The sequence below is a fragment of the Melanerpes formicivorus genome, unplaced genomic scaffold (genome assembly GCF_026170545.1).
Source record: "Melanerpes formicivorus ecotype bairdi unplaced genomic scaffold, bMelFor1.0.p_v2 SCAF_8, whole genome shotgun sequence".
NCBI lineage: Eukaryota > Metazoa > Chordata > Aves > Piciformes > Picidae > Melanerpes > Melanerpes formicivorus.
In genome coordinates, this window is record NW_027142360.1 from 4,457,196 (window position 1) to 4,465,039 (window position 7,844).

A 7,844-nucleotide genomic window follows, 5' to 3' on the forward strand; every position below is an offset into this window, starting at 1 on the left:
CTGGAAGGTGTCCAGAGAAGGGCCATGAGGATGAGCAGAAGGGTGGAGCTGCTCTGCTATGAGGACAAGGTGACCTAATTGTGGCCTTCCAGTATCTGAAGGGGGCTACAGGAAGGCTGGGGAGGGACTTCTCAGGATCTCAGGTAGTGATAGGACTAGGGGGAATGGAATGAAGCTGGAGGTGGGGAGATTGAGGCTGGAGGTGAGGAGGAAGTTCTTCCCCATGAAAGTGGTGAAGCCCTGGAATGGGTTGTGCAGGGAGGTGGTTGGGGCCCTGTCCCTGGAGGTGTTTAAGCCCAGGCTGGATGAGGCTCTGGGCAGCCTGATGTAGTGTGGGGTGTCCCTGCCCATGGCAGGGGGGTTGGAACTAGATGATCCTTGTGGTCCCTTCCAACCCTGACTGATACTATGATACTACGATACTATTATATCAGTAAATACTGGTTATAACCAGGCACTTGGGATTAGGATAGTCTGAATACACTAAAAGTGTTTGGAAAGTGTCTGGCCAACTAAACAAATGATCAGCATAGAGGCCATCCAATCAACAAAGAGATCTGCAACCAACAAGGTGATCTACATGCTGAGATTTAATATAATGTATGTACTTAAAGTAACCAGGAAATTATGGGAGAAAGAGGGTTCAATGATTTAATATTTGGACCCAACCAATCCCACAGGTGAGCAAACCAACTTTGTTGGATGTAAATTACAGGCTTGCTCTGCCCCTGCTAATATCTAGACACCTCAAATGAAGAGACTTGAGCATCTCTCATGTGAAGAGGGACTGAGAGCCTTGGGGCTGTTTAGTCTGGAGAATAGAAGGCTGAGAGGGGATCTGATCAACGTGTATCAATATCTGAGGGGTGGGTGTCAAGTGGAGGGGGCCAAACACTTTCGGGTGGGTGTCAAGTGGAGAGAGCCAAACTCTTTTGGGTGGTGCACAGTAATAAGACAAGGAACAATGGATGCAAACTTGAACATAGAAGGTTTCACCTTAACATGAGAAGAAACTTCTTTATAGTGAGGGTGAGAGAGCCCTGGAGCAGGCTGCCCAGAGAGGTTGTGGAGTCTCTTTCTCTGGAGACTTTCCAAACCCAACTGGATGCATTCCTGTGTGGACTACTCTGGGCGACCCTGCTTTTGGCATGGGGAGTTGGACTTGATGATCTCTGGAGATCCCTTCCAACCTCTAATGTCCAGTGATTCTGTGATTCTGAGTTACAACTTTTCCTTCCTTTGCATCTGACTGGTGAATACAGTGAATGATGTAAACAGTCAAAACTGCTCTATGCTTTTACTTCTGGCAAGACGTGTTTTGTTGTGCACATTGCAAAAGAAATTATGACAAACGACCACCTCTGTCTTTGTCCTATACTTTTATTAATGCTATGCCTCTGCAGCTACTCTCTGCACACCAGAGACTTAGAAAGAGAGTCTGCAGTAACTGAACTCGTGAAGATTAACTAGAGTATTTAGAATAAACCTTTATTTAGAATAAACCAAACCAGGTTGGAAGAGACCTTCAAGATCATCGCGTCCAACCCATCAACCAATCCAACCCACCCAAACAGCTAACCCATGGCACCAAGCACCCCATCAAGTCTCCTCCTGAACACCTCCAATGACGGCGACTCCACCACCACCCTGGGCAGCCCATTCCAATGGGCAATCACTCTCTCTGTATAGAACTTCTTCCTAATATCCAACCTGAACCTCCCCTGGCTCAGCCTGAGACTGTGTCCTCTTGTTCTGCTACTGGCTGCCTGGGAGAAGAGACCAACCTCTGCCTGTCTACAACCTCCCTTCAGGTAGTTGTAGAGAGTGATAAGGTCACCCCTGAGTCTCCTCTTCTCCAGGCTGAGCAACCCCACCTCCCTCAGTCTTTCCTCACAGGGCTTGTGTTCCAAACCCCTCACCAACTTTGTTGCTCTTCTCTGGACTCGTTCCAGCAAGTCAACCTCCTTCCTAAACTGAGGGGCCCAGAACTGGACACAGTACTCGAGGTGTGGCCTAACCAGTGCGGTGTACAGGGGCAGAATGACCTCCCTGCTCCTTCTGGCCACACTGTTCCTGATGCAGGCCAGGATGCCATTGACCCTCTTGGCTGCCTGGGCACACTGCAGGCTCATGTTCAGCCTGCCATCGACCAGTACCCCCAGGTCCCTCTCTGCCTGGCTGCTCTCCAACCACTCTGACCCCAGCCTGTAGCACTGCATGGGGTTGTTGTGGCCAATGTGCAGAACCCGCCACTTGGATGTGTTAAATCTCATGCCCTTGGATTCTGCCTATCTGTCCAGCCTGTCGAGGTCCCTCTGCAGAGCCTCTCTGCCCTCCAGCAGATCAACTCCTGTCCCCAGCTTGGTATCATCAGCAAATTTACTGATGATGGACTCAGTGCCCTCATCCAGTATTAGTATGAAATCAAACTGGTACCTGAAGTGAGGTTGTTGCCAGGTAGGGGTTGGTCTCTTCTCCCAGGCAACCTGTGACAGAACAAGAGGACACCATCTCAAGCTGTGCCAGGGGAGGTTTAGGCTGGATGTTATGAAGAAGTTCTTCACAGAGAGATTGGCTATTGGAATATGCTGCCCAGGGAGGTGGTGGAGTCACCATCCCTGGAGGTGTTTAAAAAGAGACTGGATGGGGTGCTTGGTGCACCAGTTGATTAGATGGTGTTGGGTGATAGGTTGGACTCAATAATCCCGAAGGGTTTTTCCAACCTGGTTAATTCTGTATTCTGGTATTGATTAGTAACTGAAGTTTCTGGAGTAAGTGCAAAGCAGGACACAGAGAGCAGGAGGTTGGTTTGGTATTCTCCCAGTGTTAGGACTGCCAGGCTGCATTTTTTTCAGTCCTATCAGGAGGCAAATGCCTTGAGGAGATTTTTGTCTTTAAGAGGCTTTGGGCCAGAGAGTGGAGTTTTATTGATATCTGCCCAGTCAAGATCTGGTCATTTGAGTGAAGAAACCCAGTTGCACTACACAAGGGCTAAATTTTGACTTGCTCTGTAAACTTGGCATGCTGCTTTTAACAACATTTTGCAGTACTTGGTTTTCCATCCAGAGTTTCTCAGAATGCTTCTGTCTGGGCTGCAATGTGCACATAGCGTGCATAGAAGCACTATATTCTATTTCAATCCCTAGATAGCATAACTGCCACAGGAATGATACTGTTGATGATAAATAATGCCAGGCAGAGTGACTTTCTGAATCTATAAACAGACTTAATGAAACCCTAAACCAAGAAAAGATGGGGAGGAAATCATGTGAAGCTGCCAGTCTTTTATACTTCTCAGATGGGTTGTCAGAGAAAATAGATACCCACCTCTCAACAAGTATTCCCATCCAAACTTTTAGACTCTCTATTCATAGGCTACCAGTCCAGTTCTGGGCCCCTCAGTTTAAGAAGGACATTGAGACACTTGGACATGTCCAGAGAAGGGCAACAAGGCTGGGGAGAGGCCTTGAGCACAGCCCTGTGAGGAGAGGCTGAGGGAGCTGGTATTGTTTAGCCTGGAGAAGAGGAGGCTCAGGGGAGACCTCATTGCTCTCTACAACTACCTGAAGGGAGGTTGTTGCCAGGAGGGGGTTGGTCTCTTCTCCCAGGCAAGCAGCACCAGAACAAGAGGACACAGTCTCAAGCTGTGCCAGGGGAGGTTTAGGCTGGAGGTGAGGAGAAAGTTCTTCACTGAGAGAGTTGTTAGCCATTGGAATGTGCTGCCCAGGGAAGTGGTGGAGTCACGATCTCTGGAGGTGTTCAAGAGGGGATTGGATGTGGCACTTGGTACCATGGTTTAGTCATGAGGTCTGTGGTGACAGGTTGGACTTGATGATCTTTGAGGTCTCTTCCAACCTTGGTGATTCTGTGATTCTGTGATACCCCTAAATTCCCAGTCTGCATCATGCTTGGAGTTAGACCAGCAAGTAGCCCAAACTGGCTTATGTCCTCCTGTGGAAGGCAAGATCCAGGTACAGCAGGTAAACCAGCCTGGAAGTCTGGTTTACCAAGACTCTGAGCACCACATGTTGCCCAGAGCTTTGTGTAACAGTATGAATAACACTTGTGGGTCTTGATTTCTAAGCCAAGAGCTCTGCTTCCCAGAAATGCTGTGCAATGACTGTGGGGATGAAACAAATAAGATTACCTCACTGGCACAGTTTGTTGTACCCACAGCATAAACTGCTACGTTTCTTTCTGAGGAAGAAAGTTAGTCCCAGGCTGTTTGTGGTCTTTGAAAAGGGAATAGGGAAATTAGATGGTTTATGTTGTGTTGCTTTGTATTGTTTTTGTTTAAAGGCCAAAAGTGGCTAATACAATAATTCAATCTGATCTGCATAGCTCAAGCAAAAGAATCTGACCACTAACAGCTGTATCAAACTTGCAGCTTCTGCTTGGGTTATGTTTTAGAAAGAAATCCAGCAAGAATTATATGGTTTGGGAAATGGCTTTCCATCTGGAAGCTTTAAGAACATCACAGACAGCATATATTAGGAGACAATAGGTTAAAGGAGTAGATTAAACTCCTGTTTTATTTTTAGTAGCTTCCAAACTTTGAAATATACTTAGATATAGATAGACAGCTGGTTGTTTTATAAATAAGCTAAGTGATGTATTAATAAATCAAGGTTGAGGCTCCACCCCTGCAGATATTCAAGGTGAGACCCAAAAGGGCTCTAGGCAACCTGAGCTAGTTGAGGATGTCCTTGCTGAGGAGTTTGGACTGGATGATCTTTGGAGGTCCCTTCCAACCCAGACCATTCTGATTCAGAGATGCCTTTCAAGGGGAGTGTGCCTGTGTGATACTATGATGCCTGCTGGGGAATGAACACATGCTATAAGCAGTAGCACAAGGGTAGTCCCTCTATCCAACTCATCTGTTTAGCTATGTATCCATCTATTACCTATCTATTTCTACTAGCACTTAAAAGATATAAAGCAGATGTACCTCCCACCTGCTTGGCTTTCTACCAGTTATGACTATATGCCCTCATATTTGAGGAAGCAGCAAGTAATAAATGCATAGGTATTGGCATGCAGCTTCTCCTGCACACAGCTTCTCCTGCATGCTCTCTCACTCACACGCAGTTGTGACACACAGTGTCACAAAGAGTAGCTTCTCCAGTAACAAATATTATAGACCTGGTAAGATCAGATCCAAGAATTCAGTGATCACCAGGAACTGCCTCAGAACTCCAGATCTATTTTGAAGAGGAGAATATATGATATGCAGCCCGACTTTGAGCTTAAATTAGCAATGCATTTTTCCTCTTTCTTGCAGAACAACAAATGCTAAATGACTCTTACTTGGTTAAAAAAGGAGGGAAAATTAAAAGCTGAGATCCTCCTAGCTCAAATTGCTGTAGCAGTTTTTTAAGGACAACATGAAAATAAGGCATGACTTTGCAACAGTTCAATTTAGGCCAGAAAGAGAGAACAGTTCTGGTGTCCAATATGTTCACAGAATCACAGAAACATTCAGGTTGGAGGAGACCCTCAAGATCACCAAGTCCAACCCAGAACTCTACTGTAGAAGGTTCACCCCTAAACCATATTGGTATGCTCCACTCTAGCAACCTCCATGCATACATAGCTGCAGCCTGGCTTGTGCATCCTAACAGCAGATAAGCACAGCCCTACAAATCTTCTCCCTGCAGGGCTTCTGTGGAAGTCAGAAGCTTGCTGGCTTAAAGCATCAGAGAATGAAGAGGGCAGAAAATGAGAGACCTGAGACTTTATAGTCTGGGGAACACTGAGAGAGGATTTAATGCCCCTCAGTTTAAGAAGGACATTGAGACTCTGGAATGTGTCCAGAGAAGGGCAACGAGGCTGGGGAGAAGCCTTGAGCACAGCCCTGTGAGGAGAGGCTGAGGGAGCTGGGGTTGCTTAGCCTGGAGAAGAGGAGGCTCAGGGGAGACCTTCTTGCTCTCTACAACTCCCTGAAGGGAGGTTGTAGCCAGGTGGGGGTTGGTCTCTTCTCCCAGGCAACCAGCACCAGAACAAGAGGACACAGTCTCAATCTGTGCCAGGGGAAGTTTAGGCTGGAGGTGAGGAGAAAGTTCTTCCCAGAAAGAATTGTTAGCTGTTGGAACGTGCTGCCCAGGGAGGTGGTGGAGTCACCATCCCTGGAGGTGTTCAAGAGGACGTGGCACTTGGTGCCATGGTTTAGTCATGAGGTCTGTGGTGACAGGTTGCACTGATGATCTTTGAGGTCTCTTCCAACCTTGGTTATTCTGTGATTCTGTAATTCTATGACTGGGGGGATTGGAGCAAATCTAGAAGTGTGTAGGTTCAGATTGGATGCCAGGAAGTAATTCTTCACCATGAGGATGGTCAGACACTGGATTACGTTGCCCAGGGAAGTGGTGGAGGCCCCAGCCCTGTAAGTTTTTGCAGCCAGGCTGGATGTGGCTGTGAGCAACCTGCTGTAGTGTGAGGTGTCCCTGGCCATGGCAGGGGGGTTGGAACTGGCTGATCCTTGAGGTCCCTTCCAACACTAACAATTCTTTGATTCTGTGTGTGGGGATGTTAGGAGGTAGCAAGAGGGTGAAAGGGAGAAGAGACCTAGAGGGTAAAGATTATAAAGGGGAAAGCAACATCCTGGAGAAGTACAGACTGAGGTGTGATCTTGCCCAAACTGGTAGCTCTGTGTGCAAAGGACCCTGTGTGAAGTTATGTCTACTGCTGAGTAGTGAGGTCTAACTTTGCCTAGGAAGTTTCTGAGCCCCGTATCAGTATTAAGATATGAAGCACTTGCTCCACCTGTGCTGGACAACCAGGCTAACATATGGTCATTTCTTTGTGAAACTTCTGCTTGACCACATAGTGACAAACTATGGCTAATGAGGTACACCTACCAGTCTTCCTGACTTTGTCAAGACTGGGCTATCTGTTCCATCTCCCAGATCTGCAGCCATCTCATCACCAGCTGAATGTTCCCAGGAACTTTCTTTGGATGCCCCACCATTTTCTAGAGGAAATGTGGTTTAAGTTTGCAGAGTTGCTACTTTAAATGAGGCTGTAATTGAGAAACCAAAGGATTTTCCAGTCATGCCAGCTGCAAACACCAGGCCAGCTGTAGTTTATTCAGTGTTTTTTGGTGCCAGTGCCCAGCTCCAGATTTTGAAATCCATAGTTAGGTTAAGAAGCAAAGAGCTGTTTTGGAAGACATGAAAAGATGTAGTATTTGTGCCTTTGTTAGTCATTTCCAAAAGAGAGATGCTGATAGCTCCTAACTCACAGGGAAGCAAAAAACTAAAACACACCCACCTGGAGTACTGCCTCCAGTTCTGGAGCCCCTATTACAAGAGGGATATGGAGGTGCTGGAAGGTGTCCAGAGAAGGGCCAGGAGGATGAGCGGAGGGCTGGAGCACCTCTCCTATGAGGACAGTCTGAAGGAGTTGGGGCTGTTCAGTCTGCAGAAGAGAAGGCTCCAAGGTGACCTAATTGTGGCCTTCCAGTATCTGAAGGGGGCTACAGGAAGGTTGGGGAGGGACTGCTCAGGATCTCAGGGAGTGATAGGATTAGGGGGAATGGAATGAAGCTGGAGGTGGGGAGATTCAGGCTGGAGGTGAGGAGGAGGTTCTTCACCATGAGAGTGGTGAAGCCCTGAAATGGGTTGTCCAGGGAGGTGGTCGAGGCCCCGTCCCTGGAGGTGTTTAAGCCCAGGCTGGATGAGGTTCTGGCCAGCCTGATCTAGTGTGGGGTGTCCCTGCCCATGGCAGGGGGGCTGGAACTAGATGATCCTTGTGGTCCCTTCCAACCCTGACTGATTCTATGATTATTTTAGGGTACCAAGGTAGCTGAATTATGGCAGCTGCAGAAGTACCATGCATTTTAGGCT